At 42.0% G+C, this 21,254-nt stretch overlaps 1 protein-coding gene across 5 annotated transcripts in view; it reads left to right on the forward strand.

Moving 5' to 3' along the window:
- The first annotated feature begins 5,564 nt into the window (after positions 1 to 5,564).
- The window catches only part of taok2b (TAO kinase 2b), a 64,521-nt gene continuing 48,831 nt past the window's right edge, over positions 5,565 to 21,254 (forward strand). Inside the window, exon 1 of one of the 5 annotated variants that reach the window (XM_035745077.2) lies at positions 5,565 to 5,993. The gene's annotated coding sequence lies outside the window, so the exon portion shown is untranslated. The remainder of the gene's footprint in view (positions 5,994 to 21,254) is intronic. The other 4 variants (XM_035745061.2, XM_035745045.2, XM_035745052.2 and 1 more) reach the window with 4 other exon arrangements.

Here is a 21,254-nt window from a genome sequence, read left to right on the forward strand (position 1 = left end):
CCAGACATGCAGAGATGCGATTCACCACCTGGTCATCAGAAGGAGGAAAGGAGAAGATTAATTGTGTGTCGTCTGCATAGCAATGATAGGAGAGACCATGTGAGGTTATGACAGAGCCAAGTGACTTGGTGTATAGCGAGAATAGGAGAGGGCCTAGAACAGAGCCCTGGGGGACACCAGTGGTGAGAGCGCGTGGTGAGGAGACAGATTCTCGCCACGCCACCTGGTAGGAGCGACCTGTCAGGTAGGACGCAATCCAAGCGTGGGCCGCGCCGGAGATGCCCAACTCGGAGAGGGTGGAGAGGAGGATCTGATGGTTCACAGTATCGAAGGCAGCCAATAGGTCTAGAAGGATGAGAGCAGAGGAGAGAGAGTTAGCTTTAGCGGTGCGGAGCGCCTCCGTGATACAGAGAAGAGCAGTCTCAGTTGAATGACTAGTCTTGAAACCTGACTGATTTGGATCAAGAAGGTCATTCTGAGAGAGATAGCGGGAGAGCTGGCCAAGGACGGCACGTTCAAGAGTTTTGGAGAGAAAAGAAAGAAGGGATACTGGTCTGTAGTTGTTGACATCGGAGGGATCGAGTGTAGGTTTTTTCAGAAGGGGTGCAACTCTCGCTCTCTTGAAGACGGAAGGGACGTAGCCAGCGGTCAGGGATGAGTTGATGAGCGAGGTGAGGTAAGGGAGAAGGTCTCCGGAAATGGTCTGGAGAAGAGAGGAGGGGATAGGGTCGAGCGGGCAGGTTGTTGGGCGGCCGGCCGTCATTTATAAATGCCCTATGAGCTTAGATTAACTGTCGTGCCCCATCTGAACCCAAAATATAAGCTTGTTGTACTCCAATGTTTGAAAACAAAGTAAATGTAAACTAACCATGTATAGTTTCAAGTTTCAAGTTTTATTAGTAATATGTACAAGATACACATGGTATACACTGTCCAATGAAATGCTTACTTGCAGGTTCCTTCTTGACATTGCAACAACAATAAGAAATCATTTAAGATAAGAATACAAACACAAATAAATGGCTCAGAATAGAATAAAGATTTTAGCCTAAGTATATTTACATGTGTTTTGGGGAAGGGGGGATTGGGGGCAAGTGTTTAAATTGTGCAGTATTTAAAATATATTATAAGAGTGTGGTGGCTGCAATAGGGATGTGTATTTGGCGTGAATGTATATGTGTGTGTTTTTTTATATTTTTATTTCATATTTATTTAACCAGGTTAGCAAGTTGAGAACTGTGACCTGGCCAAGATAAAGCAAAGCAGTGCGACAGAAACAACAACACAGAGTTACACATGGAATAAACAAGCATACAGTCAATAACACAATAGAAAAAAAATAAAGTCTATATACAGTGTGTGCAAATGGCATGAAGAGGTAAGGCAATAAATAGGCCATAGTAGTAAAGCAATTACAATTTAGCAGATTAACACTGGAGTGATAGATGAGCAGATGATGATGTGCAACTAGTGACACTGGTGTGCAAAAGAGCAGGGGTCCTTCTGTAGCACAGTTGGTAGAGCATGGCGCTTGTAACGTCAGGGTAGTGGGTTCGATTCCTGGGACCACCCATACTTAGAATGTATGCACACATGACTGTAAGTCGCTTTGGATAAAAGCGTCTGCTAAATGGCATATATTATTATTATTAGCAGAAAAGTAAATTACAGCAATATGGGGGATGAGGTAGGTAGATTGGGTGGACTATTTACAGATGGACTATGTACAGCTGCATCGATCAGTTAGCTGCTCAGATAGCTGATGTTTAAAGTTAGTGAGGGAAATGTAAGTCTCCAGCTTCAGTGATTTTTGCAAATCATTCCAGTCACTGATAACAGAGAACTGGAAGGAAAGGCGGCCAAAGGAGGTGATGGCTTTGGGGATGACCAGTGAGATATACCTGCTGGAGCGCCAGTGTGTCTGGCGACAAATATGTAACGAAGGCCAGCCGACTATAGCATACAGGTCGCAGTGGTGGGTGGTAGAAGGCGCTTTGGTAGCAAAACGGATGGCACTGTGATAGACTACATCCAATTTGCTGAGTAGAGTATTGGAAACTATTTTGTAGATGACATCGCCGAAGTCGAGGATCGGTAGTATAGTCAATTTTACGAGGGTAAGTTTGGCGGCGTGAGTGAAGGAGGCTTTGTTGCAAAATAGAAAGCCGATTCTAAATTTGATTTTGGATTGGAGATTGTTTGATATGAGTCTGGAAGGAGAGTTTACAGTCTAGTCAGAAACCTAGGTATTTGTAGTTGTCCATGTATTCTAGGTCAGAACCATCTAGAGTAGTGATGCTAGTCGGGCGGGTGCGGGCAACGAATGGTTGAAAAGCATGCATTTGGTTTTACTAGTGTTTAAGAACAGTTGGAGGCCACGGAAAGAGTGTTGAATGGCATTGAAGCTCGTTTGGAGGTTAGTTAACACAGTGTCCAAAGAAGGGCCAGATGTATACAGAATGGTGTCGTCTGCGTAGAGGTGGATCAGGGAATCACCCACAAGCAAGAGCGACGTTGTTGATATATACAGAGAAAAGAGTTGGCCTGAGAATTGAATCCTGTGGTACCCCCATAGAGCCTGCCAGAGGTCCGGACAACAGGCCCTCCGATTTGACACACTGAACTCTGTCTGAGAAGTAGTTGGTGAATCAGGCGAGGCAGTCATTTGAGAAACCAAGGCTATTGAGTCTGCTGATAAGAATACGGTGATTGACAGAGTCAAAAGCCTTGGCCAGGTCGATGAATACAGCTGCACAGTACTATCTTTTATCGATGGCAGTTGTGATATCGTTTAGTACCTTGAGCGCGGCTGAGGTGCACCCATGACCAGCTCGGAAACCGTGTGTGTGTGTGCATGTGTGTGTGTGTTTGTTTGCCTGTGTGTGTGTATCGCTTTAAAACAGGATAAACCATCCTTTTGATCTAATGGATGTTCAGTCCTTGCATCTATAGCCCTGTCTATGATTTTGAGAGTGGTTAAATTTCTTCAGCACCATCCCTAAGCTGTTTACCAAAAAAAGTGTGGGGGGTGCCTGCTTTGTTGTTGTTTGAATCCCCTACTGCCCCTTTCAGCTGGGAATTATGCAATGACAAGAGTAAACATGCATTACACCACCCTTTACCGATTTGTAATGATGAGGTAATAAATATTAGGTAATAATTCATTCATAACATCAAATATAATTGTCCCTAACAATGAAATCAGGGAGGGAACTGTGGATCGGTCTCTGTCCGTCTGTTCGTCCGTTCGTCACTGAATGTACAAAACATGTTATACAACGGGTGGGTCTAATCCTGAATGCTGATGGGTTAAATCCGCATTCCAGCCGGTGTCTATTCCACAAGTTACCACCGGCTAAATTGATGACGATAAAATCCCTATTTATTCTGTTCCATCTGACTGTGCAATCCGCTGTCTCATCAGCCCAACCAGGAGTGCAACTCAATATCAGGAAGGTGTTCTTAATGTTTTGTACAGTAAATGTATGAGATCCGGCATTTACAAAATTACACTGATTGGCCCAAGGCGTGAGCTATAGTAATTAACTGAAATTTGTGACTCACACCAGAGAGGAAGAGGCGCATCGGAAGGGATAACTGGGCCCAAAATCTGTCTTCTGCAGCAATTTGGTTAACAAAAAATGTATTTTCTTATTTGCTACATGTGGCTTATTTGACCAAATAGAAGTTTTGTATTGCTTAGGTTGTTATGAGTGTACTGATAAGTAGTACACATGACATCCTGGAAACACTTTGTGCCTGTTGTTCACACACGTATCTGCCCTCTCATTGGCTAGAGTGGTCCCACCTGATCTTGCCTTCCCCCTAGTGCCTTCTGGTTTGTGTACCAGTCTTTTGCACATGACATGGAGTACAGGGAGTGGATTAGCTAAAGAGACTGGTACTCAAGCTAACTGTCTTCCATTTTTTAAGTAATGTATTTTTATTGTTAGAGCGGCCACCACATTACTGTTGTCTTGTTACCCTTTGTTGAAGTCAACCTTTGCTGGACTATAATTGGAGAGTTTGGCTTGGTTTTTAGCACTTATGTGAGTGTGTTGTTGTAGTTGGACGTCAGATTTATTTCATATTCTTTATAATTTACACATTTCGGTTGAATGCATTTAGTTGTGCAACTGACTAGGTATCTCCCTTTCCCTTTCCCTAATTTGGACTAAGTAGCAATAATCTGTCAAGTGTTTTTAGTTGATTACAAAAATGCAACTTCTGTTATTCCTCAGATAAATAGTCTGAATAAAATGGGCTAGATCGTGAATTAGATTATTACAATGGACAATTGTTTTATTTTCAAGCAGGGCCAGACTTAGCCTTATATTTATTTTGTATCACATTTTCCTTTTCAGACGGGTTTCAGAAATTATAGTGGATGCTTAACCAAGCCAGCCCAGTACAGCTCGATGGCTCGGCTTGGCTTAGTTTGGCTCTAGCGTGTGAATCTGGCAAGATATTGTTTTTGTTGACCTCATTGCAAAAATTGATTGAGTTTACCATGCATATTAGACACATAATAAAAGGTGATTTGTCACAGTCAGTTTAGTCCTCTAACATCCTGCAGATATGCCTGTACAGGCTCAGTGATGGTTTCCCCTACCAAAATCTAGGATCAGTGTCTCTTCTCCCAATCCAAACATTATCAATTAGTGGGGAAAATGTTAAACTGACCTAAGATCAGCGACTAGAGACAGCTTCACCCTAATCCCCCTAAAATAAATGGATTATCATGACCTCTAGTAGGCCAATGTTCTGGTACTCCAATGTAGTCCATGCTCATGGCCACTGGATAGAGATAGACAAGCACATCCTCTAGTCTCTACCAAAGCCTATACATTATAGACCATCTCTGTGTCAATTGATGTGTGCTTGTTTACATGCAATAACTCTCACCATTCCCAATGATTTTGGCAGTATTTTAATAGAATACAGACATCTGGATACATGCTCAACAATTATCTATTAGATAAATTACATGTAAAATGTATACAGGTACCACCAACTGTCTTCTTGTGACCTCTTTATGTAGAATACCCCTGAGCTACAGTGGCATGCATCATTGCACATAATCATCTGCACATCTATCACTCCAGTGTTAATGCTAAATTGTAATTATTTCACCTCTATGGCCTATTTCTTGTCGTACCTCCCTAATCGTATTACATTTGCACACACTGTACATAGACTTTTCTATTGTGCCATTGACTGTATGTTTGTTTATCCCATGTGTAACTCTGCGTTATTGTTTTTGTCGCACTGCTTTGCTTTATCTTGGCCAGGTCGCAGTTGTAAATGCGAACTTGTTCTCAACTGGCCTACCTGGTTAAATAAAGGTCAAATAAAATAAATAAATGTCCAAATCAGGTAATTATGCCACGTTCATGTCCTATTCGGAACTAGGAGATTCGGACAATTACGAATTGCTAATAGGTTGTGGATAAACATATGCTGGCTTCACCCCTTAGCTTGTCGGATATTTCCGAGTTTCCTAGTTCTGACTAGCATATGAACGTGGCATTAGCCCCTATGTATCGTAGAAGAAGTCCTTTAATAAATTATTATCTTTCTTTTCCGGTTTCCGGTCGGCTCCCGCCCCACTCCGCCATCATGAAGTTGTGAACCAAAAAACGAATGAGACAGAAAGGGTAAAAAAGGAAAACAATTCATGAATAACATTTATGTAATGATAAAATATGGTCAAGAGTGGAGCAAATACCGGGATCAGCTTTAAATTGATTAACTGTTTCCCAGTCGTAATCTTCTGATTGCTGGTGAGAAGACCAGGTCGTTAGCATTTTGATTGACTGCCATAGCTAATGCTAGCTAAATCATTTGCGAATAATGGAATATCAATGAAAACAATGTGGCTCGCTCGTGTTGAATAGAGCAGAAGAGGTAACGTTAGAAAAGCGACCAATATTTCCCATCCCGGGTCAGCTAGCTAGCTCTCCAGCTAGCTACAGTGGACCCCAAAAGCCACGGTAAGACATGTCATATAAAGGCTAAGGTTAGCTCTCTTGTAACGTCTCAAATACTGTCGTTCATTGGCACTGTAGCAAACATTAGCTAGCAATGCCAGCAACAGCCGTTTCGGCGATGCAAGTACCCTGCTATTCTGCGGTATACTTTCATATTGAAGATTATGACTTTGCTCGTCAATACAATTTACACGGAACGTGCATTGATACAAATGGCACTCTGATTCAGCTGACGATAGCGAACAAATTACACCCCTTGTTTTTGCAATTCGGTGTCGTATTTCTTTGGGGAGGCGAAATGTAGTTAAAATGTTGCTCTCCTCCACTGAGTGTTAAGGGACCGTATTAAAACGGCAACGCCTTAAAGTGCAACTGAAGGCAATAAACAACTTATCTGATAGAAAATGGCCTATGTGGCATTGATATGGGTCAAACATTTGTAATTGTGTCAAAATTGACTACAAAGTGTAAATAAGATAACTCTGTTCATAAAGTCTGTCTCTTCCAAAACGGAGTTTTGTGAGTTCATCATGACTTACTTGAGGGTTGGGTTTTGATTTTGACAGTACTCCATTGCCTGCTAACATGGGATACACACCTGCGGATATTGTGCTTATGGGTGCCTAACTTTGTCTGAAAAGGGGGGGGGGATTAGTGGTGCATTTTAAAAATCATGTTCCTGCAATTCTACACTCCTAACAGGGGGATCCATATTTATAAACAAAACAAAACCATTGCTCTAAGATTTTGCCACAAATTATTTTTAAAAAGTGTTTTAATGACTAATCTACTCCCTTCCCTGAAAATCCCACCCATAGTGATTGATTGCCAGGTTTGAAACTCTACCAGCGTTGTGACTCACAAATATCTTGCTTCTCCCCTGACAATTGCTATTTCATTCTTAAAACCACACATTTTGACCAAAGATGGCGTAACAGTCGGACATGTAATTTGTCTTTGTCTTATCCCGTGTAAATAGACAGTTAATATATATTTTAATCTCACTTTTTATCTACGAACTAAATATACTTTCCTGCAACCCGCCTCACCCAATGTCGTACGGATCTGATATTTATATTCCTTATAACTGGAACTTCCATCAGGAGCTAGCCAGCTAACTAGCTATTAGTCTTTGTTAGCCATGGCTAGCGGTCTTCACCTTTTTAGCAAGGACACCAGCCAGCTTTAGCTCAGACAATACCTGCCAGTCTGCAGAGCACGGTATCAACCCAGAGAATATCGGACTGCTTCTCTCTACCACATCACCGGATTCCTGCTGCTCTGGTTCATTACACCAGCTCATCGCAGCTAGCTAGCTGCAACCGAGTGGCTACTGTTAGCTAACGACCCTGTCCCGAAGCAAGCACCAGTTAGCCTTGAGCTAGCCTTGAGCTAGGCCCGAATACCAGCTAATTCTAGGGCTACAATACCTCTTTTGCCAATTGGCCTGGACCCTTTATTGTTGACATGGTGCCCTGCCGATCCATCACAAGCGGTCTGTTGACGTAATCGTCCGATGTGGTTTCAACAGGATTTTCTGTTGCGATGTCGCCGAAGACCCATCTGCAAGCCCTGGCCCGCTAGCTCTCTACTACGCCTAGCGTCGTAGTGACTACCGAACGGCTCCCTGACTCACCAATTGCTGCTCTATGATCACTCAGCTACACAGCTGATGCCCCCTGGATTGTTTCAATAACACGGTACCTCATTTTGTTTACCTGGCGGTCCCAGCCTCAACTCCGGTCCTGTATGTACCCAACTGACCCGCTCTGCTCATTCATCGCCAAATACCCGTTGTTGTCTTAGCTCTCCTGATCAACACCTGTGATTTGTTTTATGCCTCTGTAATGTCAATATGCCTTGTCTACTGCTGTCTCAGCTAGTTCTTGTTTTATTTCACTGTAGAGCCCTCTGTCCAGCTCAAAATGCCTTACATAGCTCTTTTGTCCCACCCCACACACATGTGGAGACCTCACCTTTCTTAACTGGTGCCTCCAGAGATGCAACCTCACTGTCACTCAAAGCCTAAGTTTACCTCTGCGGTACTCACATCCTACTATACCCTTGTCTGTACATTATGCCATAAATCTATTCTACCACACCCAGAAATCTGCTCCTTTTATTCTCTGTTCCCAAGCACTAGATGGCCAGTTCTTATAGCCGTTAGCCGTACCCTTATCCTACACCTCTGATGTAGAGGTTAACCCAGGCCCTGTAGCTTCCAGTACCACACCTATTCCCCAGGTGCTTTCAATTGTTGACTTCTGTAACCGTAAAAGCCTTGGTTTCAAGCATGTTAACATCAGAAGCCTCCTCCCTAAGTTTGTTTTATTCACTGCTTTTAGCACCCTCTGCCATCCCTGATGTCCTAGCTGTGTCTGAATCCTGGCTTAGGAAGACCACCAAAAATTCAGAATTTCCATTCCCTACTACAACATTTTTAACCAAGATAGAATTTCCTAAGGGGGTGGAGTTGCAATATATTGCAGAGAGAGCCTGCAGAGTCCTGTCATGCTATCCAGGTCTGTGCCCAAACAGTTGGAGCATCTTCTTTTAAAAATCCACCTTTCTAAAATTAAGTCTCTAACAAGTGGCAACAGTGATAGACCCCCCTCAGCCCCCAGCTGTGCCCTGGACACCATATGTGAATTGATGGGTCCACGGTCAAACGACCACCCCTCATCACTGTCAAACACTCCCTAAAACACTTCTGTGAGCAGGCCTTTAAAATCGACCTGGCCCGTGTATCCTGGAAGGATATTGACCTCATCCCGGCAATAGAGGATTCCTTGTTATTCTTTAAAAGTGCTTTCCTCACCATATTAAATAAGCATGCCCCATTCAAAAAATGTAGAACTAAGAACAGATATAGCCCTTGGTTCACTCCAGACCTGACTGCCCTTGACCAGCACAAAAACATCCTGTGGCATTCTGTATTAGCATCAAATAGTCGTCGCGATATGCACATTTTCAGGGAGGTTGGCAACCTATATACACAGGCAATTAGGAAAGCAAGGGCTAGCTTTTTCAAACAGAAATGTTCTTCCTGTAGCACAAACTCCAAAAAGGTCTGGGACACTGTAAAGTCCATGGAGAATGAGAGCACATCCTCCCAGCTGCCCACTTGCACTGAGGCTAGGAAACACTGTCACCACCGATAAATCCACTATAATTGAGAATTTCAGTAAGCATTTTTCTATGGCTGGCCATGCCTTCCACCTGGCTACCACTACCCTGGCCAACAGCTCTGCACCCCCCGCAGCAACTTGCCCCCCGCGCTTCTCCTTCACCCAAATCCAGATAGCTGATGTCCTGAAAGAGCTGAAAAATCTGGACTCCTTCAAATCAGTTGGGCTAGACAGTCTGGACCCTCTCTTTCTAAAATGATCTGCCGTAATTATTGCAACTCCTATTACGAGCCTGTTCAACCTCTTTCGTATCGTCTGAGATCCCTAAAGATTGGAATGCTGCCGCGGTCATCCCCCTCTTCAAAGGGGGAGACACTCTAGACTAGAGGTCGACCGATTTAATCGGAATGGCCGATTTTAATTAGGGCCGATTTCAAGTTTTCATAACAATCGGAAATCTGTATTTTTGTGCGGCAATTTTTTTAAATGTAATTTTTAAATATTTTTTTTACACCTGTATTTAACTTGGCAAGTCAGTTAACATCTCTGAACCACCCATCCCGGATCCGGTATAATTGTCATCAGCAACGCTGAATAGCATAGCGCCACAGTCAAATAATATTACTAGAAAATATGAATATTCATAATCACAAGTGCAATATTGCAAAACACAGCTTAGCTTTTTGTTAATCCATCCGTCGTCTCAGATTTTGAAATTATGCTTTACAGCGAAAGCAATACAAGAGTTTGTAAGTTGATCGATCGCTCGACAAAACAAGTACGCTAAGCATCAGGTAACTTGGTCGCGAAAATCAGAAAAGCAATCAAATGAATCGTTTACCTTTGATCTTCGGAAGTTTTCACTCACGAGACTCCCAGTTAGACAACAAATGTTCCTTTTGTTCCATAAAGATAATTTGTATATCCAAATACCTCCGTTAATTTGGTGTGTTATGCCCAGGAATCCACCGGAAAGAGCGGTCACGACAACGTAGACAAATTCTAAATTATATCCATAATGTCCACAGAAAAATGTCAAACGTTTTTTATAATCAATCCTCAGGGTGTTTTTCAAATATCTATTCGATGATATATCAACCGGGACAGTTGGCTTTTCACTAGGACAGGGAGTAACAATGGTCGCCTTTCTCTTTTGCGCACAACTCACTCTGAGCCCCCACCTATCCACTTATGCAATGTGGTCGTTCACGCTCACGGTCGTTCACGAAACTGTCTAAAGGCTGTTGACACCTTAGGGAAGCCATAGAAAAAGGAATCTGGTTGATATCCCTTTAGATGGGCAATAGGTATGCATAACAACAGAGGGGTTTCAAAAACAGGGGCACTTCCTGATTGGATTTTCTTATTTTCTATGACATAACAAAAGGAATAATGTAGTGACCAAAAAAGTGTTAAACAAATCAAAATATATTTTAGATTCTTCCAAGTAGCCACCCTTAACAGCTTTGCACACTCTTGGCATTATTTCAACCAGCTTCATGAGGTAGTCACGTGGAATGCATTTCAATTAACAGGTGTGCCTTGTTAATTAATTTGTGAAATTTCTTTCCCCCTTAATGCGTTTGAGCCAATCAGTTGTGTTGTGACATGGTAGGGTTGGTATACAGAAGACCCAGAGTTACCTCTGCTGCTGAGGGTATCTTTATTAGTTACCAGCCTCAGAAATTGCAGCCAAATAAACACTTTAGAGTTCAATTAACAGACACATCTGAACATCAACTGTTCAGAGGAGTCTGTGTGAATCAGGCCTTCATGGTCGAATTGCTGTTAAGAAACCACTAACGGACACCAATATGAAGGGACTTGCTTGGGCCAAGGAACACGATCAATGGACATTAGACCGGAGGAAATCTGTCTTTTTGGTCCAAATTTGAGATTTTTGGTTCTAACCGCTGTGTCTTTGTGAGACGCAGATTAGGTGAACGGATGATCTCTGCATGTGTTCCCACCGTGAAGCAAAAATTAATTTGTCAAAAGTCGCAAAAGTAGTGTCTGTGGTTTAGACCGCCACAGTCCCTGGTCCCATAACAGATGTTCATGCAAACACATTGGGTTGAAAATATTGAAGTTACGGATGTTTTTTTAATGTTAAGTCAATTCAAATGTAATAAATGGTCCAAATAAAATGCGAGGAAATTGCCGTAGATTGTACAGAGGTCCCTGAACCAGAGCCATCTAATTAGGCTAGTCTCAACCAACAGTTGGTTTTATTCATGCACGTGGCATCGGGTGGAAGCTATTGAATGAAAGGAATATATACTTTTTTGTATGGTTAGTCAAAGCATTAAAAAAAGACAAATATGATTGTAGAGGTCCCTGGAAATATTAGTTGGTTTGAGATGTTTGTCTTGTGGTTGCAAAGCTTTTAACCTAGTTAACACTATGTTTAAATTTCATTTTTAAGATGGCCCCTTAGTTGCAACTACACAGAGAATGAGCCAAAGAAATTAACTTATTTTTTATAAACCGAACAGCAAAAACAAGGTGTTATTGTTCGCTACCGTCAGTGGATTCAGAATAACATTTGTCATCCGGGTATGTTCCGTTTAGGAGGTATTGACGAGCATAGTTTTATATTAAAGATTAAGACTAACTACACTGCACTCCCAGCTAGCTAGCTCGCTGTTGAATAATCTTGCTGTCCTCATGCTACTGTTGAGTGATCTGTTTGGCAGCTGTTATCAAGCCAGAGCCATCTAATTTAGCTAGCATATATTTACATGTGATTGGGTCGGATGGCTAGTAGCAAGGGCTTGCGATCGGGATTGTATTGCATTTCTCTGTCGCTAGCTAGCTAAAATTAGTTGGCCAGAGAGCCTAATTTACCTGCCAAGTACAATGCAATCCCTCAGCTGTAAATACCAACAATATGTATTAGCTAGCGAACGCTAGCTAGCTGTGGCAGGTTAGCTTACTAGCTAGTGTTGGTTACAAGCATAGAAATTATGATGCACACCACCAATGCAGAAGTGAAATAGCTTATTAACGGGTAACGTTAGACCCATTTCACCCACTCTTTCAATGGGCCCAGCTTTCTCCATTGTGTATGATAGCCAAATTTGAACTGTAGCTACCTATGGTCTGTAAATGTAATTAGGCTAGCTACAGTGCCTTCAAAGTATTCACACCCCTCGACTTTTTCCACATTTTGTTACAGCTTGAACTTAAAATAGATACAATTTAGATGTCACTAGCCTACACACTAGCTCATGTCAGTGGATTTTATTTTTACAAATTAATTAAAAATAAAAAGCTGAAATGTCTTGAGTCAACTATTCAACACCTTTTTATAGAAAGCCTAAATAAGGTCAGGAGTACTAATTGGCCTAAGTTGCATGGACTAGTATTGATCATCATTTTTGAATGACTACCTCATCTTTGTACCTGACACACAGAATTATCTGTAAGGTCCCTCAGTCGAGCAGTGAATTTTAAACACAGATTCAACCACAAAGACCAGGGAGGTTTTCCAATGCCTCGCGAAGAAGAGCACCTATTGGTAGCTGGGTAACAACATAAAAAAAAATGAATATCCCTTTGAGCATGTTGAAGTTAATTACACTTTTGATGGAGTATCAATACACCCAGTCACTACAACGATACAGGTGTCCTTCATAACTTAGTTGCCAGGGGAAGGAAACCGCTCAGGGATTTCACCATGAGGCCAATGGTGACGTTAAAACAATTAGTTTAATGGCTGTGAAAGAACTGATTGTGGATCAACAATGTTTTAGCTACTCCACAATACTAACCTTTAACGAGAGAGTGATAAGGAAGTCAAAACAGAATACAAATATTCCAAAACATGCATCCTGTTTGCAACAAGGCACTAAAGTAAAACTTTAAAAAATGTGGCAAAGCAATTTAACTTTTTGTGCTGAATACAATGTGTTATGTTTGAGGCAAATCCAACAATACATCACTGAGTACCACTCTATATATTTACAAGCATGGTGGTGGATGCATCATCATGATATGCAACTGTTCAGGGAAGTCAGGAACCAATACACGCAGTCAGTCAGGAAAGCTAAGGCCAGCTTCTTCAGGCAAAAGTTTGCATCCTGTAGCTCCAACTCCAAAAAGTTCTGGGACACTGTGAAGTCCATGGAGAACAAGAGCACCTCCTCCCAGCTGCCCACTGCACTGAGGCTAGGAAACACGGTCTCCACCGATAAATCCATGATTATCGAAAACTTCAATAAGCACTTCTCAACGGCTGGCCATGCCTTCCGCCTGGCTACTCCAACCTCGGCCAACAGCTCCGCCCCCCGTAGTTCCTCACCCAAGCCTCTCCAGGTTCTCCTTTACCCAAATCCAGATAGCAGATGTTCTGAAAGAGCTGCAAAACCTGGACCCGTACAAATCAGCTGGGCTTGACAATCTGGACCCGCTATTTCTGAAACTATCTGCCGCCATTGTCGCAACCCCTATTACCAGCCTGTTCAACCTCTCTTTCATATCGTCTGAGATCCCCAAGGATTGAAAGCTGCCGCAGTCATCCCCTCTTCAAAGGAGGAGACACCCTGGACCCAAACTGCTATAGACCTATATCCATCCTGCCCTGCCTATCTAAGGTCTTCGAAAGCCAAGTCAACAAACAGGTCACTGACCATCTCGAATCCCACCGTACCTTCTCCGCTGTGCAATCTGGTTTCCGAGCCGGTCACGGGTGCACCTCAGCCACACTCAAGGTACTAAATGATATCATAACCGCCATCGATAAAAGACAGTACTGTGCAGCCGTCTTCATCGACCTCGCCAAGGCTTTCGACTCTGTCAATCACCAAATTCTTATCGGCAGACTCAACAGCCTCGGTTTTTCGGATGACTGCCTTGCCTGGTTCACCAATTACTTTGCAGACAGAGTTCAGTGTGTCAAATCAGAGGGCATGCTGTCCGGTCCTCTGGCAGTCTCTATGGGGGTGCCACAGGGTTCAATTCTCGGGCCGACTCTTTTCTCTGTATATATCAATGATGTTGCTCTTGCTGCGGGCGATTCCCTGATCCACCTCTACGCAGACGACACCATTCTATATACTTTCGGCCCGTCATTGGACACTGTGCTATCAAACCTCCAAACGAGCTTCAATGCCATACAGCACTCCTTCCGTGGCCTCCAACTGCTCTTAAACGCGAGTAAAACCAAATGCATGCTTTTCAACCGATCGCTGCCTGCACCCGCATGCCCGACTAGCATCACCACCCTGGATGGTTCCAACCTTGAATATGTGGACATCTATAAGTACCTAGGTGTCTGGCTAGACTGCAAACTCTCCTTCCAGACTCACATCAAACATCTCCAATCAAAAATCAAATCCAGAGTCGGCTTTCTATTCCGCAACAAAGCCTCCTTCACTCACGCTGCCAAGCTTACCCTAGTAAAACTGACTATCCTACCGATCCTCGACTTCGGCGATGTCATCTACAAAATGGCTTCCAACACTCTACTCAGCAAACTGGATGCAGTCTATCACAGTGCCATCCGTTTTGTCACTAAAGCACCTTATACCACCCACCACTGCGACTTGTATGCTCTAGTCGGCTGGCCCTCACTACATATTCGTCGCCAGACCCACTGGCTCCAGGTCATTTACAAGTCCATGCTAGGTAAAGCTCCGCCTTATCTCAGTTCACTGGTCACGATGGCAACACCCATCCGTAGCACGCGCTCCAGCAGGTGTATCTCACTGATCATCCCTAAAGCCAACACCTCATTTGGCCGCCTTCGTTCCAGTACTCTGCTGCCTGTGACTGGAACGAATTGCAAAAAAAATCGCTGAAGTTGGAGACTTTTATCTCCCTCACCAACTTCAAACATCAGCTATCCGAGCAGCTAACCGATCGCTGCAGCTGTACATAGTCTATAGGTAAATAGCTCACCCTTTTTCACCTACCTCATTCCCATACTGTTTTTATACTGTTTTTATTTATTTACTTTTCTGCTCTTTTGCACACCAATATCTCTACCTGTACATGCCCATCTGATCATTTATCACTCCAGTGTTAATCTGCAAAATTGTATTATTCGCCTACCTCCTCATGCCTTTTGCACACATTGTATATAGACTGCCCATTTTTTTCTACTGTGTTATTGACTTGCTAATTGTTTACTCCATGTGTAACTCTGTTGTCTGTTCACACTGCTATGCTTTATCTTGGCCAGGTCGCAGTTGCAAATGAGAACTTGTTCTCAACTAGCCTACCTGGTTAAATAAAGGTGAAATAAAATAAAAAAAAATAAAAAAAATCATGTTATGGCTATGCTTGTTATTGGCAAGAACTAGGGTTTAAGATGAAAAGAAGTGGATTTGAGCCAAACACAGGCAAATAAAGACACTGAGACAAGTTCTCCTTTCAGCAGGACGATAACCTAAAAGACGAGGCCAAACATTGAAGTTGCTTACCGAGACGACATTGAATGTTCTCGAGTGGTCTAGTTACAGTTTTGACTTTAAATTGGCTTGACAATCTATCTAGCAATGCTCAACAACCAACTTGACGGATCTTTAAGAATTTAGAAAATAATAAATGGGTAAATGATGCACAATCGGGGTGTGGAAAGCTCTTAGACTTTCCCAGAAAGACTCGCTGCCAAAGGTGACTCTAACATGTATTGACTCAGGGGTGTGAGTACTTATGTAAATGAGATATTTCTGTATTTGATTTTAAAGGAATGTGGAAAAACGAATTAAAGCATGTTTTCACTCATTATGAGGTATTGTCTGTAGATGTGGCGGCAGGTAGCCTAGTGGTTAGAGTATTGGGCCAGTGACCGAAAGGTTGCTAGATCGAATTCCCATGCTGACAAGGTAAAAATCTGTTGGTCTGCACCTGAACAAGGCAGTTAGCCCACTGTTCCTAGGCCGTCATTGTAAATACTATTGTGTTAACTGACTTGCCCAGTTAAATTAAAAACATTTAAAGTAAATGTTTATTTACAGAACAATGGTGGAATGAGTCAATGGGTATGAATACTTTCTGAAAGCACTGAATCTTGTTAGCTAGCCAGCTAGACTTCTCCTTTTTATAGGGAACCTAGAGACTTCCGTATTGTTGGACTGCCTTCAATTCATGGCCACAGGATTTTTTTTTTTTTTGCTGAATCATTGTAAGAGACAAGAGCCTGACAAAAAGAAATGTCCTCCCACTGTCAACTGTGTTGATTTTCAGCGAACTTAACCTCTCTGGGATATGGCCAAAAGCCAGCCAGTGAAGAGCGTCAAATTCAAATTAATTACTATAAAATCAAACTTTCATGAAATCACACATGTAAGATACCTAATTTACAGCTACACGTGTTGTGAATCCAGCCTACATGTCAGATTTCAAAAAGGCTTTTCGGCGAATGCAAACGATGCTATTATCTGAGGGTAGCACCTCTGTAAACAGAGAGAGAACATATTTCAACCCTGCAGGCTCGACACAAAGCAGAAATAAAAATATAAATCATGCCTTACCTTTGACGAGCTTCTTTTGTTGGCACTCCAATATGTCCCATAAACATCACACATGGTCCCTTTGTTCAATTAATTCCGTCATATATATATATATATATAATCTCCAAAATGTACATTTATTTGGCGCGTTTGATCCAGAAAAACACAGGTTCCCACTTGCGCAATGTGACTACAAAATATCTCAAGTTACCTGTAAACTTTGCCAAAACATTTCAAACTACTTTTGTAATACAACTTCAATTATTTTTTAAAGTAAATAATCGATAAAATGGAAGACTGAATGATCTGTGTTCAATACAGGAGGAAAACAAACTGACGCTATCTTTCTGGTCACGCGCCACTATCTAACAGTACACTTGAAGTGACCCTCTTTTTGAACAGGGCTACTTCATTACACAAAGGAAAAACCTCAACCAATTTCTAAAGACTGTTGACATCCAGTGGAAACGGTAGGAACTGCAAGAAGGTCCCTTAGAAATCTGGATTCCCAATGAAATCCCATTGAAAAGAGTGACCTCAAAAAAAAAAAAAAAAAAATCTGAATGGTTTTTCCTCTGGGTTTCGCCTGCTACATACGTTCTGTTATACTCACAGACATGATTCAAACAGTTTTAGGAACTTCAGTGTTTTCTATCCAACTCTACTAATAATATGCATATCTTCTGGGGATGAGTAGCAGGCAGTTGAATTTGGGCATGCATTCCATCCGGATGTGAAAATACTGCCCCCTGTCATCAAGAAGTTAACACGTGTAAATATTTGTTTGAACATAAGATTCAACAACTGAGACATAAACTGAACAAGTTCCACAGACATGTGACAAACAGAAATGGAATAATGTGTCCCTAAACAAAGGGGGGGTCAAAAGTGTGTGTCAATGCAGCTGGTGACCACACCAGATACTAAGTACTACAGTGCGTCTACTCATGGACTGCACCAGATTAGCCAGTTCTTGTTGTGAGATGTTACCCCGCTCTTCCACCAAGGCACCTGCAACTTCCCAGACATTTCTGGGGGGGAATGGCCCTCACCCTCCAATCCAACAGGTCCCAGATGTGCTCAATGGGATTGAGGAGATTGAGATCCAGTTTCTTCGCTGGCAATGGCAGAACACTGACATTCCTGTCTTGCAGGAAATGGCGCCCAGAACGAGCAGTATGGCTGGTGGCACTGTCATGCTTGAGGGTCATGTCAGGATGAGCTTGCAGGAAGGGTACCACGAGGGTGGAGGATGTCTTCCCTGTAACGCACAGCGTTGCGATTGTCTGCAATGACGACAAGCTCTGTCCGACGATGCTGTTGACCCACGGCCCCAGACCATGATGGACTCTCCACCTCCAAATCGATCCCGCTCCAGAGTACATGCCTAGGTGTAACGCTCATTCCTTCGACGATAAACGCAAATCTGACCATCACCCCTGGTGAGACAAAACCGTGACTCGTCAGTGAGGAGCACTTTTTGCCAGTCCTGTCTGGTCCAGCGACAGTTGGTTTGTGCCCATAGGCGACAGTGAAGTCTGGTGAGGACCTGCCTTAAAACAGACCTACACGCCCTCAGTCCAGCCCCTCTCAGCCTATTGCGGACAGTCTGAGCACTGATGGAGGGATTGTGCGTTCCTGGTGTAACTTGGGCAGTTGTTGCCATCCTGTACCTGTCCTGTAGGTGTGATGTTCGGATGTACCGATCCTTTGCAGGTTTTACACGTGGTCTGCCACTGCGAGGACGATTAGCTGTCTGTCCTGTCACCCTGTAGCACTGTCTTAGGCATCTCACAGTACGGACATTGCAATTTATTGCCCTGGCCACATCTGCAGTCCTCATTCCTCCTTGCAGCATATCTAAAGCACGTTCACACAGATGAGCAGGGACCCTGGGCATCTTCTTTTGCTGTTTTCAGTCAGTTGAAAGTCGAGATTGACTGATCATGATTTTCAACGCCGATACCGATTTATTGAGGACCTAATAAGCCGATATCGATTTATCGGCCCTTTAAAAGAAATATATGTATTTTTGAATCAATTTATTTAGAAAATGTATTATTTGTAATTATGACAATTACAACAATACTGAATGAACACTTATTTTAACTTCTGTAGCTCAGTTGGTAGAGCATGGCGCTTGTAACGCCAGGGTAATGGGTTCGATCCCCGGGACCACCCATACGTAGAATGTATGCACACATGACTGTAAGTCGCTTTGGATAAAAGCGTCTGATAAATGGCATTTATTATTATTATTATTATTATTATATTATTAACTTAATATAATGTGTCAATAAAATCAATTTAGCCTGAAATAAATAATGAAACATGTTCCATTTGGTTTAAATAAATCAAAAACAGTGTTGGAGAAGAAAGTAAAAGTGCAATATGTGCCATGTAAGAAAGTTAATTTTATGTTCCTTGCTCAGAACATGAGAACATATGAAAGCTGGTGGTTCCTTTTAATGAGTCTTCAATATTCCCAGGTATGAAGTTTTAGGTTGTAGTTATTATAGAAATTTCTCTCTACCATTTGGATTTCATATACTGTTGACTATTGGATGTTCTTATAGGCACTTTAGTATTGTCAGTGTAACAGTATAGCTTCCGTCCCTCTCCTCGCTCCTCCCTGGGCTCGAACCAGGAACACAACAACAGCAGCCGCCCTCGAAGCAGCGTTACCAATGCAGAGCAATGGAAAAACCACAACTAGTCTCAGAGCGAGTGACTTTTGAAACTCTATTAGCGCACACCCCGCTAACTAGCTAGCCATTTCACAGGTCATTAATATAGTCGAGTCTGGAAACTATCATCTCGAAAACAAGACGTTTATTATTTCAGTGAAATACGGAATGGTTCCGTATTTCATCTAAGGGGTGGCATCCATTAGTCTCAATATTGCTGTTACATTGCACAACCGTCAATGTGATGTCATAATTTACGTAAAATTCAGGCAAATTAGGTGGCCCAAACTGTTGCATATACACTGACTCTGCGTGCAATGAACACAAAAGAAGTGACACAATTTCACCTGGTTAATATTTCCTGCTAACCTGGATCTCTTTTAGCTAAATATGCAGGTTTAAAAATATATACTTCTGTGTATTGATTTTAACCTCTTACCTCCACCCGACATGCAGGCGTCCCATCTAGACATCTGGAAATGCAAATGCACTACGCTAAATGCTAATAGCACTCGTTAAAACTCAAACGTTCATTAAAACACACATGCAGGGTACTGAATTAAAGCTACACTCGTTGTGAATCCAGCCAACAAGTCAGATTTTTTAAATGCTTTTCGGCGAAAGCATGAGAAGCTATTATCTGATAGCATGCAACACCCCTGAAGACCCGCAGGGGACGTAAAACAAATTAATTAGCATAGTCGGCGCTACACAAAATGCAGAAATAAAATATAAAACATTCATTACCTTTGACGATCTTCTTTGTTGGCACTCCTAGATGTCCCATAAACATCACTATTGGGTCTTTTTTTCCCGATTTAAATCGGTCCATATCTAGCCTAGATATCGATCTATGAAGACTGTGTGATCAAGGAAAAAAACAGTGTTTTATAACGCAACGTCATTTTTTTAAATTAAAAAAGTTGACTATAAACTTTCACAAAACACTAAATACTTTTGTAATGCAACTTTAGGTATTAGTAAACGTTAATAATCGATCAAATTGATCACGGGGCGATGTATATTCTATAGCTCTACGTCTTGAAATAATGTCCGGATAAATCTCAACCAAAATATCCTGTCGGAGACCGGAAGAAATGGGCTGTCTCTTGTTCGTTTGACCAAGAAACAAAGCCTAGGCAAATGACAAGACTGTTGACATCGTGTGGAAGCTGTAGGTATTACAACCTCGGCTCCAGGTAATGTGGTTTCCATTCAACAATACATTCAAGTGGCGCATTGATATATTTTCCAGTTTTCAGTGATCAGATTTTCCTGTGCTTTTCGATGAAACACACGTTCTGTTATAGTCACAGCCGTGATTTAACCAGTTTTAGAAACTTCTGAGTGTTTTCTATCCACACATACTAATCATATGCATATACTATATTCCTGACATGAGTAGCAGGGCGCTGAAATGTTGCGCGATTTTTAACAGAATGTTCGAAAAAGTAGGGGGTAGGATCAACAGGTTAATTGCCTACCTTCTACAAGCTGTTAGTGTCTTAACGACAGTTCCACGTTCATTAATTGTTAATGGTACATTGAAAAAGCATGGGAAATGGTGTTTAAACCCTTTACAATGAAGATCTGTAAAGTTATTTGTGTTTTTACAAGTTATCTTTGAAAGACAGGGTTTTGATAAAGGGAGGTTTATATGAGACAGATACATAGTAATTGAAAAACAAGGACTAAGAGATCTGCAACTGCTGTGTGTTCGATTTATGGTGTAAGAATTGTGAAAATGCTTAAGTTCAATGCATGCAGACCTAGCCATCTAGTTACAGTGCCATCAGAAATTTCACACCCTTTGACTGGGATTAAAATTGATCATTTTTTCAACAATGAAAATAATCTAATGTCAAAGTGGAGAAAATGTCTAACATTTGTAAAAAAAAAAAAAAAAGATCTAGATTAGATCAGTATTCAACCCCCTGAGCCAATGCATGTTAGAATCACCTTTGGCAGCAATTACAGCTGTGAGTTTTTCCA

The sequence above is a fragment of the Oncorhynchus keta genome, chromosome 3 (genome assembly GCF_023373465.1).
Source record: "Oncorhynchus keta strain PuntledgeMale-10-30-2019 chromosome 3, Oket_V2, whole genome shotgun sequence".
Classification (NCBI taxonomy): domain Eukaryota; kingdom Metazoa; phylum Chordata; class Actinopteri; order Salmoniformes; family Salmonidae; genus Oncorhynchus; species Oncorhynchus keta.